This window comes from Pleurodeles waltl, chromosome 6, assembly GCF_031143425.1.
Source record: "Pleurodeles waltl isolate 20211129_DDA chromosome 6, aPleWal1.hap1.20221129, whole genome shotgun sequence".
NCBI classification, from domain to species: Eukaryota; Metazoa; Chordata; class Amphibia; order Caudata; family Salamandridae; genus Pleurodeles; species Pleurodeles waltl.
The window spans coordinates 221,774,466-221,793,422 of NC_090445.1; the positions used below are offsets into that span (position 1 = coordinate 221,774,466).

Here is an 18,957-nt window from a genome sequence, read left to right on the forward strand (position 1 = left end):
CCCAACCAGTTGCTGACCACCAGCATTCACTGACAAAACCTTGATGCAGTTCCATGTGTGTCCACTTCCAAGCCAGGGAGAGCCGAGATAGTATATACATACATTTAAAAGTGTGAGTTATGGAACTGGGAAAGACAAGCAAGTTGTGTAAGAGAGATGTCAAAGAATCAGGCAAGAGAGAGGATCTCCGGAGAAAGCCACAAAACAGCATCTAAAGCTGAAAGAAAAAGGGTGGATAAAAATAGATTACAGTCAAAAACTACACTTTTTAAGGTCTGCTAAAGCTAGACAATAAATACAGACTAAAAACAGTCAAAGATGTACAGCTTTCAAGGCCTGCTGAAGACAATCAAACAGGATAAAAAGGTGCACAGTATCAAATGCGTAATAATGAGGAAGGAACATAATTTTCTAGCCTTTAGAAAGCAGCTCTTTAGAAAACTTGGCTCTTTCCGCAGTAGCTTTGCTTTCTCTTCCTCTTCCTTTTTTTTGGTAACTTCACTCCTGTTGCTTAGCGCTTCAATGCCTTAGCCGGAACGCGCTTTATAAATACGAAATAAATACATACATCTAATACAATTCTAACTTCCAAAACAGAACACCATGACTTATTTAGTGCACTGATTACGCCTGAAAACCGCTGGGAACCCATCAAGATATTGAGTAGCTACAATGTGGTCGCAAAGAAAAGATCTATTACAAATAGGAGCGAGAGGTAGTTGGGGGGGATGGAAAGGTTAGTTAGTTCGTCATACACTCTCTAAAGCTTCAACACAGAAAAATAAAGTAGGACGTTCCAAGTACCCAAGACATGGAACAACCTCCTACAACAAATCCCAACCTCCTCCTCACTTCTTGAGTTCAGCAAGAAGGTGAAGATCTGGATCTTCGTATAAGCACCTTGGGGACCATACACATGCACTCATGGCCAAGCACCTGGATACCTTCTCAGGTGACTAGTGTGTTGTACCAATTAATATGAGATAACAAGAAAGTTATCTATATTTGTTACTTATGTGGTTTTATTTAGCTCCTTCGAGGCTACATTAGGATCATCCCTATTTGGGGAAACATGCGTTGTTAGGAGACAAGAACCCTTACACTCCGGTATGCCATGCTTCATTATTAGGTCTTGCTCCTCGTTTGACTGGGGGTTGCAATACCGTACAGGTCACTTGGTCGTATGGGGCACTTTATGGAGAAATGTTCCCCTTTGTTCATCAGCCAGATGGCTTGAAGAGCATCTCCTTTTTAAAATTGTTTTTTCCTTCAGAAGGTTTAGCAAAGTGATTAAAGACTGGGCCAAAACAGAGTGTATTGAAGTTATCTATGAATATCCTATGTCCAAAGATTTATTAGCAATTCTGGACTCCTTGGACAAGATTCTCCAGAGTCACTGCCGTGAGTCAACATATTCCTTGCGTGTGGTGGCCCTGTAGGGTACATGGCAGTCATCAGAACCGATGGACAGCATAATCTAAATTGGAGAGGACCTAAATAGTTTAGTGCCAGTTCCTATCATGCTATGGTGGTCGTACAAAATATTGTTTTGGCAAAAATATGACAAATACCTTCAAAGCAGAAAAACAGAGAACTTAGGCCCAACATCTTAACTACCCCTTCCTCCCAGCCCTGGGTATGCAAAAATACCACATGCTTGTGAGTCCAGACGATCAGCAAGGATATGTACAGATATATATATGACTGAGCTTATGAAGACCAATTACCTTGGGGGACCTTCAGATTCTCATGGGGCATTAGGCTCTTCCAATCCCTCTTTAGGGGTAGTCAGTCATAGTTTGCAGAGTTTCTCGGGGCAGGTAATTTCCATAAACTCTTGCTAGTATCGAAAGACACGGGTCCCATTTTTTTCCTCAAAGCCCAGCCTGATCCAGATCTACCAGAAAATGCATGTAGGTACTAAGGCAGTTAAGCCTGGATTCCAGTCAGCAATTTTGTATCTACACTCAGTAGAGAAAGTGGAAACATGACCCACTTCTCTGGGACCTTTCCCCGGCTTAGGTAGTACAGTGAAGGACGCCTCATTCATTGTCAGTGCTACTTCCCATTTCCCCTGTTGCACTGAACAAGCATGTCAAAATGGGTGCAAGTTCATGTGAGAAAGGTTTGTAAAACATAGCTGTAAACCAGTCTGTGCCTAGGGCTTTCTGTATTTCAAGTTTAAATGGCTTTATAACTTCTGCAACTTCGATGTTCTGCTTGTGCAAAGTTTAATTTAGATTGGGGTATGATCAAGTAGTGCTGGAGACCCTATCACAGCCTCTGTGATATGCTGTAGGTGCGTGGGGAGTCCAGAAAGTAGTCCAGCTATGTGCATATTATGTGGGAAGCTCAATTGAGTGTAGTCCCTTTCTTTGGGATGCATCGTTCAACAAATATCTGTCCCACGTCCTTTACCCACTCTACCACTTCTGTGGAGAGTGTCACTATCTGACCTGATCTCTGGGTTGACCTGATAACCTCATTGCTCATTACCCAAATAAAGTCCCTACTTAGCATTACACCTCTGTGTTGGCAGTGTAGAGGGAGTGTGTTAGTGCTTGCTTATGAAACTTCTCTTGGTTTAGACATATACTGAGGCCACTGAGAAGGTGCAGTTTCCCACACCAATCGTAACACCAGTACCCTGCCACTTACATCTGCCTTTCAACCCTGCCTTTTTTTGATATGACAAGAAGCATTACTGAGGGAACAATTTTCTGGTAAAATATATAACTGAGTCTTTCAGAAAGGTCAGTAGTGCAGCTCTTTTCACTGGAGCATTATGTTCTCGCACATCAAGCTTAACATTTTAATCCATTCCATTGGTGGCGTTCAGGGAATGTTAAATTACTAGGGCCTCCTGTAGGTCTCTTCTCTGCCCCATCATTTTGCGTTGTTCCCCTCCCAGGATTCACCTCTTATCCTCTTTTCTGATTATGTTGTCCTCACCCCCAGTACCCCTCCCACCCAATCCTAAACAGTAACCAAATTTAATGAACCATAAATCAATATTCAACATTCCTAACCCTTCACTCGGGACACATAGTTGAGTCAACAGGCCTTAGAACTCCTCTGCACCACTTTGTGCATCCTTTCCATTGGCCCACTCTCTTGTCTTACATCTATTACCCCTCTGCCTCAGCAACAACTGCTTTACCATCTCAGCGAATCCCTCCATGCCCAGCCATTGGGGGGGGGGGGGGGGGGGGGGGGGGGGGGTGTGTGTGTGTGTGTGTGTGTGTGTGTGTGTGTGTGTTGTCTGAGTGTGTCAATGTATGTGTGTGTGTGAGTGAGTGTGCATTGTCTGCGTGTGTGAATGTATATGTGTGTGAGTGGGTGTTGTCTGTGTATGTGAATTTATGTATGCGTGTGTTTATGGGTGTGTTCATTGAACTGCCGGGTCGGAGATGCTGATCTCCGGCCCGGCAGGTCCAAAGGCCTTGGCGGTACAGCTGGTGATATGGGGGGGGTTGGCAGAAGCCAACCTGCCAGACTTATTATGTGGCAGGTATTCAGTAGACCGCCAGGGTCATAATGAGGGCCTAGATGTGATCCCTACGCTCCAGGACCATTGGTAGGCACTTGGCCTTCAATGCCTTTATTCTCTGAAGTCCCCTCTGAGCCTCCCTTTTCTGGCACACACTTTTCTTGAACACTTACTTAAATGCCTGAACATACAATGGTCATTGCAGGAGCTTAATATGATTCTAGCTGAATTGCACATCATGTTGCCTTCTTCGAGATGACAAAAGTGATTGAGAAACATCACCTATTAGGCTGTTCGAGCAGGAGCAGATATTTTGGCCTTAATGAGGCCTCTAATTTGTTTGTATTATTGCCTTTACCAATAGAGTGGTAGAACTTACAGCAGTTGTGCTCTGCAGATCTCACTTGGTTGCTGCCAGTGTTGGTGATATCCAAAGTGGTCATAAACCATTCAGGAAGTTTGAGATGACAGCATTCCATCTCGGCAAGTGCGTCTAGCTTTTCTTGTAAGATTTTATACTTAATCCTTGACAGATATTTTGGGGAAGTACACAGCTTAAGCAAACCAAAAAGATGTTGCTGTCAGGTTTTTTCCCCCTAAAATACATTGTGAGGAACATGTTTATTTTTCCTGAAAGTGCATATGTTGCCAACATGAGGCTGCCTTTCACATGATAGACGTGCTAATGCAGAATCAGTTTCATGCCGGCAATCCAAGGATTCTAAGATTTGAACCAGAATTCCTATAATCATTTGCACCAAAGAAAACTCCATCGACTTCAGAAATACATGAAAAACACATTTACGCATCAGCCTTCCCAGTCACTCCCTTTTCCGGAAGGAACTTTAAGCTGATTCCATTCACAGACTTATGCTATTCAAATATATTTCTTCATTCATCAAGATCAGCCCGTGTCTTCTGATCAAGAAATATTAAGTTGTGCTGACTGAGCTTATTCCTTTTTCATTCCCCAAGATCGACAACTTTGCTACTTCTGGTCAGCACATATAGCATTGAGCTATGCAACTATATTTATTCACTGATTAATTTATCAAATTGACCTATATCCTTCTTCAGGTCAACGTATCCAAGTATCATCTGGCTGATGCATATGCCCAGGTTTTCATATTTTGTAATACTGCGAACTTAACTATTTCTAAGCACTGTGATTATGTGCTGATATGGCAACTGAAAGAAACTGAGGTTTGGGCAAGGTAGCTTGTGACTGACCAAGCCTGCTACCAGCCACTTAATTTCCGACCAATGGTGCCTCCAGAATCACACATGTACAGCAATATAAATAGAATACTGAAATGTAATGGAATGGAGCGAGAAGATAAGAGTAAGAAAGGCATAGAGGATGCAGGCACAACACAACAGAACAGGGATCTGGTTAAGTAGTGATACCATGAATGGAACTTGAATCTCCTGGTTCTACAGTTCATCACATAAACACGGTTATAGGTTCCCTTTACATATTTCCCTATTTAAAGGTAATCAGGTCCACCAGTATCTGAACATTCTGCCTAAATGGCATCCAGAAAATAATCCCTATAGGTAAAGACTGGAATTAAATAACTGACACTCTGATAAGGAGAAATGTACCCCAAAACCAAGAATCAAACACAGATAAATAAAGAGACATGGATAGCAATAAGGCTTAGCCCCTAATCCTTTCAGCTACAAAGAAACAGCCACCAGTCAGGAAACAGTGCTATAACATCATACAAACTGGCTGAATGGCTCTATAAAACTCTAGTAACTTGCTTCAGGGTTCCGGGTCACACAGAAACAGAGGGAAGCTCAAATTGGTTGGACTATCAACACAGACCCCCAGTACACACAGGCTAAATGCGACTTATTGGTCTGGAATAAACTGCCCCTCTCAACCATGGGCTGCAGAGCCCTTTTCAAAATGGTTACACTTCCCAGATTCTTCTGTACCCCTCAAACTCTCCCAAACATGCTTCCAAATATCCTTTTGCAGAAATGAATACCCTGCTTGTTAAGTTACTTTACGCAGGTTCCCAACCTTGAGTATCACTGGCTGAATGTATTCAAGCACAATTTGATATTGGGTTGGGGGTTCCAGATCTTCGCCTATACTACTGGGCTTCATAGTTAATTGTAATAAATGATTAGTTTTATGGGGACTCCTCAAAGCCGGGACTTAAATTAGAAAGACTTGACACAGAATTAAACGCTTGAGGCAGTTCTCTATAGCTCATCTGTGACGAAGGGGATACCTTAGCCCTTTAGAATACCACTGACCTTGTGACACGGTGCATTGAGACCTGTGGGCTGGTTCAAGAAAATAACATTGGAAACCTTCTTGTACAGGGTACTTGGCTATCACAGGTTTCAGCCCTAACTAGGTTTGGACGCTAGGACCTCTGGCATCTCAAGGGTGGGAGACTGGACGGTGACAAATTTAAAACATTTGCTCAACCTGCAGATATGCCCTACACCTCTCTCACTTCTGATAGTTCCGCCTCCGAATAGTGATGGAACCACTCACTAAGAAATATAATAAACTCTCCTTGACCCTTTTCTGCAATTAAGAGACGTGTCAATTGGATAGCAGCCTCCTGGAAGATTAGTCATCATGGGCTGAAGCAAAGATGGCAGCATGGTGTCTGGCCATATTAAATTATTGACTATTGGGAAATGAATGGGAGGGCGCAAACGTTGTTGGAGCCTGACGTTTGTTAGCGATGTGCCTTCTGGTGGCCAAGGGACATATAGCTTGGGACTGAATGTCATCTGTTGTCTCCACACTGTGAATAAATGGATACGGAGTATGCATGTTTGCGCAGCAGCAGAACAAACAGTATATAAAGTGAGGTTGCCCGAGTAAATTCCACAAAACATGATAGAAGTGGTTCAGTAAGGAGGACTGAAATGGGGTAGAGGGGCTGGAGGATAGTCAGAATAATATTAATTTTCCATACTCAGATTTATGATTTGCCATGTATACTCTGTGACACAATGTGTATTTAATCACTATCTTCCGCTTTGCTAAAATAACAATAAAACAACTTCATAAAAAAAGACCCAGCTGCTACAAACCTATCAGCAGCATCTACCCTTAGCCTAGCCCACTTCAAGTAAATGCCAACTATCTTCATGCAGGAAAGAGGTAGGCTGGAGAGAAAAGGGTCACCCTCACCTGGTATACTGGCAGAACTCACCTTTGCGGAATACTTGTGTTCGAGGCCTTCAGGTACAAGATCATAGACAACATACAAAAACAGATGTTTGAGGACACAACTGAGTGGAATCCTATACTAATACTCTCATTAAAAGTCTGTTAAATTACACGCTCATAGGATACAGCGCAGATAAAATTTCTGGCCTACACTACTGTACACCTGTCCTGGTACCTTGCCACTGCTCCACCTCTTTTTGAATGGCCAACTCTAGGAGTCTCCCCTTTAAAATTCTGACCTACTTCTACAGGATGATCAACCATTCTGTCTCAATAAAACACTTCAAGCCACAAATCCTTCACAGGAAATCTGAACTATTCTGCCAACTTCCAAGCCCACCTTTTTTCACTCAAGGCCAATAACTTGAAAGGCTTCAATTTAAAATGTTAACTTTTGGGAAGCATCCTGCTCTACATGGCACGAAACTTTTCACACTCAACCCTCCCAGTAGGATCCTAGAACAAACATGATGGGAAAATATGATGTCTATTAACTTCAACTCAACCACTCCCCCAATACTGTCAGAATAACAAACAATAATACCCACTTACCCCCTGCCCAATAGAACACACAAGATTATCACAAAAGTCAGAAATTGAATACCACTGTCAATGATCCGATAAACCTTTAGCTAATCTGTCACACAGTAGCCAACCACTTAAGGTCTTTGTCGAGATCCAGGGCTTTTCCTCTTGTCTGGCATAGGCCCCCTACCTTGTCCTGGTTGTCTCTAGCTAAAATGTTCACAGCTATTCTACGCCTGGGTCTAAAAAAGTTAAGTTCCACTACTAGTGTCATCTTAATAAAAGCAATCTCTTTGATTCAATCCAGTTCCAAAAGACATGCAGAATATTTACAACAATTTTTTTTTTTCTTATCAATATCCTTTAGAAAACCCCGAATTCCTGTGCAGCACAATTAGACCTTACCCCATCTGTCAATTCCTTGCTCACAGCCCTCAAAGCTGACTTAAAGACTAGGGGGTTACAAGGCAGGACCAAAGACCCATTCATTGGATCCTAATCTCGGTCTCCTCATGCACTTACAAGTTTACTAACAACAAGTACTTCATGACATATGCTGCAGCTGGAAGCTTCAGGGCATTGAAAACTCATGCAGTCTGAAGGAAGCTCATCATAATACAGCAACACCATAAATGCAGCCTCTACCAGAAACTGAGCTCTCTTCACGGAACTCAAGCAGAGTCAGTACAGTTCTCTTCCCACCTCTCTAATGCTCAAAGAAAGTGCACTGCAATTAATAACTTTTTGAAGGTGATGATCTCAAAAACAAAAAATAAAGACAGACAGACAACAGACACACTACTACCCACGTAATCACATAATGAACTACTCATGCACTCTCAAATAAAGACCTTCAAAAAATACTCACTCTCAGTACATGGTCCTATGAAGGAGACATCATCTGACTGTCCATACTAAAATCCATAATTGGTGATGCACTTGGAGCTTGAACAGGCTCATCAACCCCTTCCTCACTCAAATTACATTCCCTGATTCCTTCAAGACTATAGAGATCTTGCCTTCACTGAGTAAAGCCAAACTCAACCCTGAAGATATTGCCAGGTACCATCCGATTGTAACCAGTGTTCTAAGAAGACCGAGCAAGATACTACTTCAGGACTTGCAACCAGGTTTCGGCCACTCAGTGCAGCATGGGGCATACACCAATGTAACATCCAAGTAGCATAATCCTTGTGCTCTTCTGCTTGTGTACCCTCCACTGAATTCATATAATTGCATAATTATTTCAGTACCTATTAGTCATTGCTAATGGCATGCTGCATTTAGTATTGTTTGCCCATAATCAACATTAGCTGGATAGCACATTAATTATTTATCTACATGTATTCATATGATTTAAAATGTGTGACAGAACTGAGCGAAGGTGCATCAAGATTAATACACAAGTTTTTTTCTATTTGCATCATTTACTGTGAAGTCTGCCCTTTTTAGACTATTCAGTGTACTTATGTCTGGACAGAAAAGTGTTAGGAAGAGAGGAATCTTCAACTTCAAGATAGATTTGGTTTCTGTCCTCTTAGCTGCAAACATTGTCAGTGAAGGCCATCAGTTTCTTAGCGCCAGCCTAGCCTTAACAGCTCACTTGGGAACATTGCAACCAACACAGAGAGACTGAGAACAACCTCCTCAAAGTGCAAAAAAAGTGTATTTTCTTGTTTAGCTAAGGTATGCGGGCTAGAGGCCAACTCCAAAAAGTTAGACAGGCACCTTTGGTGCCAAGACAGCTTAGCCAGGAGCTAGAAGGGATGAATTAGTGAAGTGACACTGGTGACATCATTCAATGAAAGAACTTATGAACCACTGCCTCAACGTTGTATTTCTTCTTAATATTTTGAATATTACTTTCAATGCCACTACATACCTACTTTTACAGATACATCTGTAAACTTTACCTGCACTAGTATGGAATTTCTAATAAAATCTTAAAATGTATGTAGTGCGGATTCTTATGTGTGCCAATCCATGGTGAAAGGAGTACAGAACTAAGAAACCAATCATCCTGTAAATCTCACAGGACTGATTGCTGCCGAGAACAAGCTATCTTTATGAAATGGGCTGGTGGTTCATGGGTTACAGTCCACCAGGTTTCCTAGCTCAGGCTGGAAAGTTGACACTGAGCCTGCATTTGGCCAAAGGGTCTATGGGATTTAAAAACTGTGCTGTATTTTCAAGAAGACTGGAAAGAAATCACTACAGGCAGTACTCCTAAATGTCTATGGGAAGCCTCTAGGAGCAGCCCTAGCAGGCAACTGACATGCGGAAAACAGACAACTATATCAGGAGGCTTTTTCAGGCACTACTAGTGGCCACAAAAAGTACTGCCTTGTGACAATTTAAATATTGGATGTTGAAAAACAACTTGAAGTCGTCCCACGTAAAGATGGAGTTTATGCCCATCATTCTGAAAGCAAGCATTAAGTTCAAGATTGACTTTCTACTATCAGCGTCACACCTACTGCAGATCCCGACTGCCGACTTCAGAAGGTATGTTACATTTACAGTCTAGGCTCTAGCACATGCTGCCTTTACTTCACAGCCTTTTCCATGCATACATATTTACTTAAAATGCTTTTACCAGCTTTACTTACCAACTCCAACCCCCAACAAGTGTAAGGAGTAAAGAAGATATATATTTGTTTTACAAAAGAAACGTGGAGTTGGTAGAGTTTACCTCCCACAAGTAAAATATTTAAATGTACTTTACAAAAACGAGAGGCGGGATGGAGGGGGTTGGGGGCTATTCCCAACGCCAAAGTAAGGAGTAAAGGATTTACTTTAGCTGGGGAATTGATTAATTTGGAGATACTGTTCTTTAAAATAGGTCTGTTTTTTTTTAGCTACTTTCTTTGCACAACTTTTTTTTTTTAGAAGCAGGGTGAGGGTTACGAAGAATAAGGGTGAGAAATGTATACACAATTAGGGTATTTTTTATTACATAAGTTGAAAGTATTTATTTGAAGAATGTCTTTTTTATAAAAAGGGTCTGCCAGTTTAATTCTCAAAGAGTCATTTTTTTGGTAATCTCTTTATTGAGCATTTTATGACATAAACAACAGAAAATATATATTCCCAACTTATGGGGACATGTGGACAGTATCTCTGTTGATATACATTTAAATTGAATCACCAAGATGCAGGCTTGGCTGGAAACAAAAGTATGATTTCTTCTGGTCTCCCACCCCGGCATATCCAGGGGGTCCCCTAAACATTTCATGGGTATGGTCTTATATGTACCATTTTATTGGAGGGTCTCACTGATGACCCCTACCCCTCCTGATCCCTCACCTCTCTCTAGGGGCCCCAGATGTTCTCAAATTTGTGTGGGTCACCCCGTGCCTGGCATATAAATGTCTCTGCCCCCATACACCAATCAAGATCCTCCGCCCTCTCCCCCATGGTCAGCAGGGTAGGAGTCTCCCAGCGTTTCATGATATCGCTGTGGGCTACCATTAGTGCTAGGTTACAAAATATTCGACAATAGCAGTCCATGGATTGGTCACTCCAGATCCCCAGGGATATCAGCTGGGGCCGGAGTTTCACCTCCGCCCCTATGGTCTGACATTCTTGCACCCACTCTTCTCCAGTACACCTTCAGGTACAGGAACTCCCAGAGAATGTGAATCAAAGTGCTGCTCTTGTGCCATTGCCTGAGGCATCTATCATCTGGGGTCCGCCCCATAGCAAACAATTGGGTCCCAGTATAATAGGCCCTATGTAGGATTTTTAATTGTTTCTTGCAACTTCTTTAGGATATGCACATAACCGAGTCCAGTCGTCATCTTCCAGGGCGCCCTGGTCACTTTCCCATTTGTCCCATAATTTCTGTAAGAGGGAGGGAACTGTTGTGCAGTAGTGTAGGGTAAATTTGAGACACAGCATGTTCAGCCTCCAGAACCCTCTTTAGGTTTTCCCCCATGCATAGGGCTATATTTGGTGTTATATATATATTCCCAAGTACCAAAAACCCTGGGTCTCCCACGGATCGGACCAGGAATTCGTGTGATGGAGTGGTGGCCCCAGAGGGAAGTAGATGGACTTGTGTCAGTTGATTTTAAAACCTGCAAAGGAGTCAAAGATGGTCAATCTATCCAGGACCCTCGGTACTAAATGTTGGAGGTGCACCAGATAAAGGAGGACATTGTCCGCAACTCCCCAATTACGCTGTTACACCCACATTTGTAATTACTGGTGTTAGAATGTTAAATCCGGACTCCCACTAGTTTATTCTGTCACCCCAATATATGTACACCTTGGGAGATAGACAAGGAACCCACCTCTCTCCCAATTATTCTTTGTTACCCCTACGCTGTTGGGACTAGTTAGAACAGTAAATCTGCTATCCTCTAATTATCTTTTGTTACTTCCATCAAGGTTGTTTTCTTTCCTTGGATCCCCATTTTTATTTTGGTCATTTATGAAATGAATTATGTCACATACTTATTATTACTAACTTTTTATGTAACTATTTGGCTTCAGGTATGCAGTAGTTTATTCACATATTTTTCATGCTTTGAGTTTACCTATGGATCTGGCTTTCTGGGTGGATTGTCCATTTGTTTTACTAGGAGACTGTGCTTCTTTTTAGCTCCTACGTGTAGATTAATGGCAGGAGAAGAGGTTTGGAGAAAACATCCTACTGCTACAAAGTTGTAAGTATATAATTCTAAATGTGTTTGGGGAATAATTTATTGGTTAAATATGCTATGCATAATTAGGTTTCAAGGTGGAATTATCTACTGTACATAAGCAGATTTATGAATTAAATTATGTGAATGTAATATTTGTACTTACATGTCTAAGTTAGAATTTTTGTATAGTATGTCACATGTAATATTAAAAAATAGTTCAGTGTTTGGGGTGCAGGATGTGCTTTCTGGATTACGTTTTTAATTACTTTTTTAAACTGTGCAGAATGTAAAATATGGGTGCAGAGAAGGGTGTATGGTGCAGAGTTGAGGTAGCTTAGACCTTGGAGGTCCTAGCAGACATGCAATGTGTTATTGAGTATATCACGCATTTGCTTTATTTGTTTTTGCAGACTTCGTTTCAATCACCTAGGGATTGCCTTATTCTAAGATCTCAGTAGCTAATTTCCTTTTGGAGGATTTCTACAAATAGTAGAGTGTATGGGGATGTCTACCTACTCTTATAAGATGGAGTCCACTAATAAATAACAGTACGTAGTTATATCAAGCGGTGGAGGGGGAGAAAGCATGAGAAAATATTTTTTTTAAATCTGCAATTGGAAGCTGTTGTTGGTTGAGTATTCTATTTTGAATAGAAAATTGGAAGCCTATACTGATTGAGTATTCTACACTTAGGTCCTCATGATGAGCCTGTTGGTCTTCAGACCACCAGCCTCGCGTGGCCAGGGTTCCGCCAGCCCCCATGATCACCACGGCCTGGCAAAGATTGTAATCTGTATGACCTTGTTCTTTGCCAGCCTTTTCATGGTGGTAAAACTGCCATGAAAAGGCTAGCAGAGAACACGTGCCGGAAGCCACAGTGGGGCTCCTGCACTTTGCAAAAAGTGCTGGGCAGGGGAACCCTTGCACTGCCCGTGCCGTGTTCACAGTCTGCACTGCAGACTGTGAACACTGCGCGAGGGAGCTGGTGCACCCTGTGGTGACAGCATTGCCACCGGCTCGATTACGAGCCAGAGACAATTGTGGCGCCTCTTTCCCGCTAGGCTGGTGGGCATCAGCCTAGCGGGAACCTCTTAATGGGTCCAGCGTGGAGGAAGCCAGTGTGGGGGCAACCTCCCTGTTGGAAGTTCGGCGGACGGTGCAAACCATCTGCCAAGCTCCTAATTAGGCCCTTAGACTTGATTTTTCTAGGAAATACCAGATGGCTCTATGGGAATTAAAGTAATACTCATTTATATTGGAATTTGGATATATTTTTCTATTGTATGTATTGTGTACGCAGACTATTTTAGTGGGTGAGTAGTTGTTCACTTTTTAGTTTACTGTGTTGAAGAGTTCATTATAAGGGGTACTCTGCTTGTCTTATTTTTAACTTGGTACAGCTCATGAATGCTATACATTTGAAAAAAGGGAGATGATCAGGTTTTAAAATGATTTTCCATGAGCTAAATGAGATATTGAGTTAGTCAGGTGTTGTGAAGTTGCAACACAGTTTTCTTTTCTTATTAAGTTATCAAATAAAATAAAATATTTTTTATGGGTGGGTGTCAGGTGGAGAGAGATGTTTATTACAGCTTGCGTCTTTGCAGCAGGTTTAGAAATTCATTCACCATTTCGCTATAAATTGTGCTTGTTAGGTGGGGCACATAACACAAGTTGGAATTTACTTGAATAGTCTTCTAAATTGTTCCACTTGAAGAAGTGGAACATGGTGAAGACTCTTTGAAATCTTCATTGATATTGTGGATCTCAATATTTGCCAGATCTGATGGGTGGTTGTGCTTAGTTACATTTTCCACTTCGTAATTTAGCACTGCAGCCCTTCCTTCGAAACTATTTGAGTAGTATTTTGTACACTTTCATTGCTTGTGTTCTTTGCTCTTAACTACAAGAGCACACAAAGTATATGATAAGAGGGGTTCCCTTTTTTTGAGGGACTGAAATTGGGCTTGCCAAACATACTAGAACCTGTATTCGACTTAAAAATATTAAAAAGTGTTTTTCTATAAACTAGTGCATGCTATTCAACATAATATACATTATTGCACACACAGACCTGCTTTGACAATTTGTTACTTCCATTTCCCAGTTGGTCTCTTAATTACATATGGAGTTTATTAATTGGTAGTCCGTTCAGATTTGTAAACAGCTTTTTTATTTTAAAAAAGCTGCATTTCTCTTTCTTTTTTTCAATACTTGCTTTGGTGTTTATGGAAAACGATGTTATGTTGCTTCTAGCATTTCTGATGGAACTACTAAAGGAACCATACATATATTTAAATAATCTGTTGTTATTTAAGTGCTTCATATTTAAAATGTCTATTTTTGTAAATTTCAAATACGTTGATATTATGTCCATCTTAAATTGGTACTTCAATCTTTATTTTGTACTTCTCTATTTTATTAATATCAACTCGTCATATGATTATATTTGTTTTGCCAATGTTTTTGTAATTTGTATAAACTGCATTCAAACTTGATATTTTGGTTACTGATATTTTTGAGACTGTATTTTGTATAGCTTGATATACCAAAGTACAACCTCACACTTCAACTATCTACAATTCCACATCATGCAGAAGGCAGACTACTTGGCATCAGTTATCCTGCACAAGAATAAAGCAGTGGCGTAACAAAACTTGCCCTGGGGGGGGGCTGCAAAGTACAGGGAACTCCGATGACCTATGGTACACAAATAACACCTAAGAAGTCTGCTGTCTCACCTTCTAGGTAGTGAACTTAAACATACAGCTGTCCCAGACAACTTAGTACTAGGTTTCTGGTGATCACAGCACCATCAGCAGCCTTCACAGTACCAGGCTCAAATAAAAACAAGCATTTGCAATGCAACTGGTCTCACGTTTGCTCATGTTAGAGCTGATCGCGTTGTAAACTCCTAACCCGACTTTTCATCTATCGGCAAAAGTGCTTTTACGTACGTAACCCGAAAAAGTGAAACTAGCTGTGTAAAGCGCTCGACTTCTGCCAAGCGAAATCGCGCTAGGAAAAGAGAAAAAGTAGTCCATGATCCGACAGAAAACAGCGAGCCTTGCATGTTTTCTGTACTTGGTCTCTGTGCTCGAGGCAGGTTAACCACCGGAAAAGGCATGACGTGGGCATGCCTTCGACTAATGAAAGCAAGCAGATTTTACTAGGCAAGCCCACAAACCAATCAAACACACTGACGTGACGTCGACAGGGCTCTGAGCCCTTTTCTAATAACTAAAGCGTCTCGCTGCGATACGCATGCGCGAACGCATGCAACGCAGGCTCGACCCTAAAGAACAAAAAGAGATGAGGCAAATGGCCAGAATCTGAAACTTCATCTCTGTGCATATCAGAGATGCTCCCTCTGTATGTATTTCACTTCAAGAATTAACTGAGGACATATCTATTCAAAACATATTTTGAACCCAGGTCAGAGATAAAATACATCCAGTTTGTCAGAGAGCAACCCACCCATGCAAGTTTACTCTTATGCAACCTTCTCTCTTGTACAGTGCTCCTCTGTTTCAGCAGCTAAACTTGCACTGTAAGTATCACATGTGTACACTGAAGAAATCAATACTGAATTCAAAAGGCAATGTCTATTAAAGACCCATCACAACAGATGTTTCACGGCCAAACTGATGGAGAAAAGAGCCCACCTACATTTTCATGAATTCATCAAATAAAACAGACTACTGGACAAGACAGGTTTCCTTCCTGAGAGCCACAAAACTGGCCTGGTCACTACTTGATACAATATTAAAACTCATACAGCAAGTGGGTAGCTATATGTCACTGTATCCTAATTAGGGCTTACTTTATTTGGCAACATTAGAGAGAGCATAGCACTAGAACGTCTTGTTCCATGCAGAGCAAGACTTTATAATCTGTCTCGCACTCCTCCTCATGTTGCCACTCTTCTTTAGAATGCCCAGGGATCTCTTCAATCAGTACCCTACCTTGGTTCCTGCTCTAATAAGATTCTCCAACTTGGACAATCATGGAACTTCCAAACCTGCGCATTAACTGTAAACTGAGGGGGTAGGATTACAGGGGAATCTTGCACCAGTGACGTGTCATAAAAAAATCTTTTTATCATGGACTACGCCAATACAAAGGAATGGATCATGGTATTATTATCTAAAATATCTAAATCAGGGGCAAATTAAAGATTTTTTTTTTTAATTAAGGCTCTGGTAATAATGAATCTTTGCTCCGTACCATGCACTTCACAGAAGCAGACATGACCGATGTCTTGTCTGCTTCTTAATTGTATTATACATGTCATCATGGAGAAACTGTCCAAAAGTATCAACTTTACAGTACATGCTACAGTCTCTAAACAACTAGAATCTGGGCGATTACAGTCAGTCTTTTCCATGGCAAGAATTTAGATATGCTGAATGTTCTAGCCCCTGGGAAATCTAACTTTAAGTCCAGGCATTTTCTAGCACAAGAGTCACATCGTTTATCGTTTAATCACTGCATTGGCTGCTTTTTAAAGTTATGGGTCAGCTGCTAACATCTGTTGTATCCAGTTTAAGACTCAAACATTAGCGGTTTGTTGAAACAGAAACATATGTAAAATGTAAGGTTCTTGATTATCCCCAACATCAAGCTGTATCAAGGACTAGCCCAGGTCTCCCTTCAAATCAGGTTAAAGCAATTGTGCATAAAGAGGAACAAATACTTCAAAAAAGTACTCCGGCTATTTGTTGGAAGCAGGTCGAGAGCAAATCTTCGCTTCTGAATGTAAGTAGGTAAAGTAAGCTCAAATAGATAAGTAGTAAATTCAATACAATTATGAAACAATAAGCAACAATGAGGCCACCCAATGCAGAAAAAGAAAAAATAAGGTTGTTATTAAGCATGAACTAAAAAAAAAATATATATATATTTTTTTTTAAAAAAGGAATAAAGAAGAAACCAGGATTTGATGACCACTTTAACTATGACATTTGGAAGTAACCAGTCAGGGCAAAGTTTGCTGCCATGTGCTAGGTGCTGTTTAGTTGTGTGTCAGCATCAAAAGACTGTGGGAGATAGTTCTAATTTATAATGTTACCATAATGCGGTACCAACCAAGAGAGACAATCACACCATGGTTGCCTCTTGAGGCAGACTGAGTAGGTATGTGTTGAGAAAGTCTGCTGATTACAAGTAAATATTTCAAATAATGTTTACTGTTTTAGATACAACTGCGTTAGCTAGCAACGTCTGCAGCACAGCACCAGAGCAACGAAACCTAAAAAAAAAAAGAAAAGTTTCACTCAAGGAAATCGGGGTTAGAAACACTAACAGTCTGATTGTGACCTTGGCGGATGGAATACTCCGTCACAAACGTGAAGGATATCCCACCCGACGTTTTATAAATTCCATAGGATATAATGTAACTAGTAACACTGTTGGCGGGATATCCATCCCGTTTGTGACAGAGTATCTCATCCGCCAAGGTCATAATCAGGCCCTAAATATGGCCAGGTCTGTATAATCTGAGATAGGTCTACACGCAAGCCTTTGATCAATAATTTTTCTCTGCGGAGTTGCAAGCCTTTGATCCAAAAAAATTCTCTGCAGGGTTGAGTGGGGTTGGTGTGTTGATTCTAACTACTAACATGATTTTTGTTTCTAATACCTTTACATAAAATGTTGCCTGCGGAAACATTCCTTCACAAGTGTTTATTTTTGCAGCGGTTGCTCCACAACCAGTCAGAGCAAGTGGTGATGTGGTGGTAAAACTCTTTAGAGGACCTAGACAAATCCTGAATCCAAAATGCATGGAGTGGTCCCATTTTGTGACCCACTGATGCAGGCTCACAAATAATCTAGCATAGCAAAGTAAGGAGTCCTCTTCTATAACCCACAAATCTCATATTTAGTAACAATGAATTGCAGTGAGGAAACACTCAAAGGAAACAAGTAATGTGCCTTTGTAACCTTCCCTACAGCATGAATGGTCCAATGCAATCATGAATACAAAAATACAAATAAGTCTTAGACACAGCTGAAACCACTGATGGGCCTAGGCACTGCTGCTGCAGCCACTAGTTATGCCATGTCATTTTAAGCCGAGAGAGCTAAAAAAAGATTTAAGTTGTATTTAGAACTAGATGCAGGTCGGGAACCCAGAAAAAGACAGATGAATAAGGAAACACTTCACTTTTAACCGTGTATAATAACGTACGTTATCGTTCAAAACCCACAAAGAAAAGAAAACAAAAGCTGGAAGAAAATCACCTTGTTTTTACAAAGATTTATCTAGGTCTAGTCAATCTTCAGTTCTGGAGAAACAAGTAACTAGCTAGGTTCACGAACTGATGGGTTCACTAGGGAACACATAATGTTATATTATTGTCACCTGAACATAACTGGCAACAATACCTTTTTTTTTTTAAACTATGTCTTGGAAGTGATCTTCGGCAAAGGTAAAAAAAAAAAAAAAGAGCAAGGAGATATCTGTAAAGAATGAGACACAACAACTTTGTAAAAGGTGGAGAAAAGGCAAAGTCTAATACTGCCTGGGAAATACAATATAGGGATAACATATCCATAAATGTATATCTACATGCATGCGGCGCAATTCTTCATGTTCGGTAGTTTATGGTCATTAGTGCACACTTTAAGAAGATGTAGTTATTTATTTTTGGCTTTTTGAGGGTGCCTCTGCTCTGCTGGTGTGTATCTGACCAGCAAGTTGGTAGTTCATTTGAGTATTGCAACCGAGCAGCTCGGCCCAGTCTGTATCCTCAACCTGCACCTGAGCAGCTTAAGAGCCCATTTCATTTTACGTTTCTAATGCTATGCCTCTTACCATGAACATGTGCAGTTCAGCATCGCCATAGCTTAATATCCGCCAAGCTAGTCTTGTGCTGTGGCTTGTGTCGTGAAAATACGCAGTTCAGCACAGCAGGGCCTTAAATCAGCAATGCAGAGTTGGGAATGGGATTTAAACCCCTTCATACGGTACACAAACTGCTCTGAGCAGCCATATTCTACTTCAATGTCAGCAATACTTCACTAGTGCTATTCATTCATGGTACTACTACATTTGCGCAGCTCACATACTATTTTACGTCAGC

General features: G+C 41.0%; 1 protein-coding gene across 1 annotated transcript in view; it reads right to left on the minus strand.

Annotated features, from left to right (window-relative positions):
- Window positions 1-18,957, minus strand: part of GJC1 (gap junction protein gamma 1) — a 94,775-nt gene that overhangs the window by 74,755 nt on the left and 1,063 nt on the right. The gene's annotated exons all lie outside the window — the stretch shown is intronic.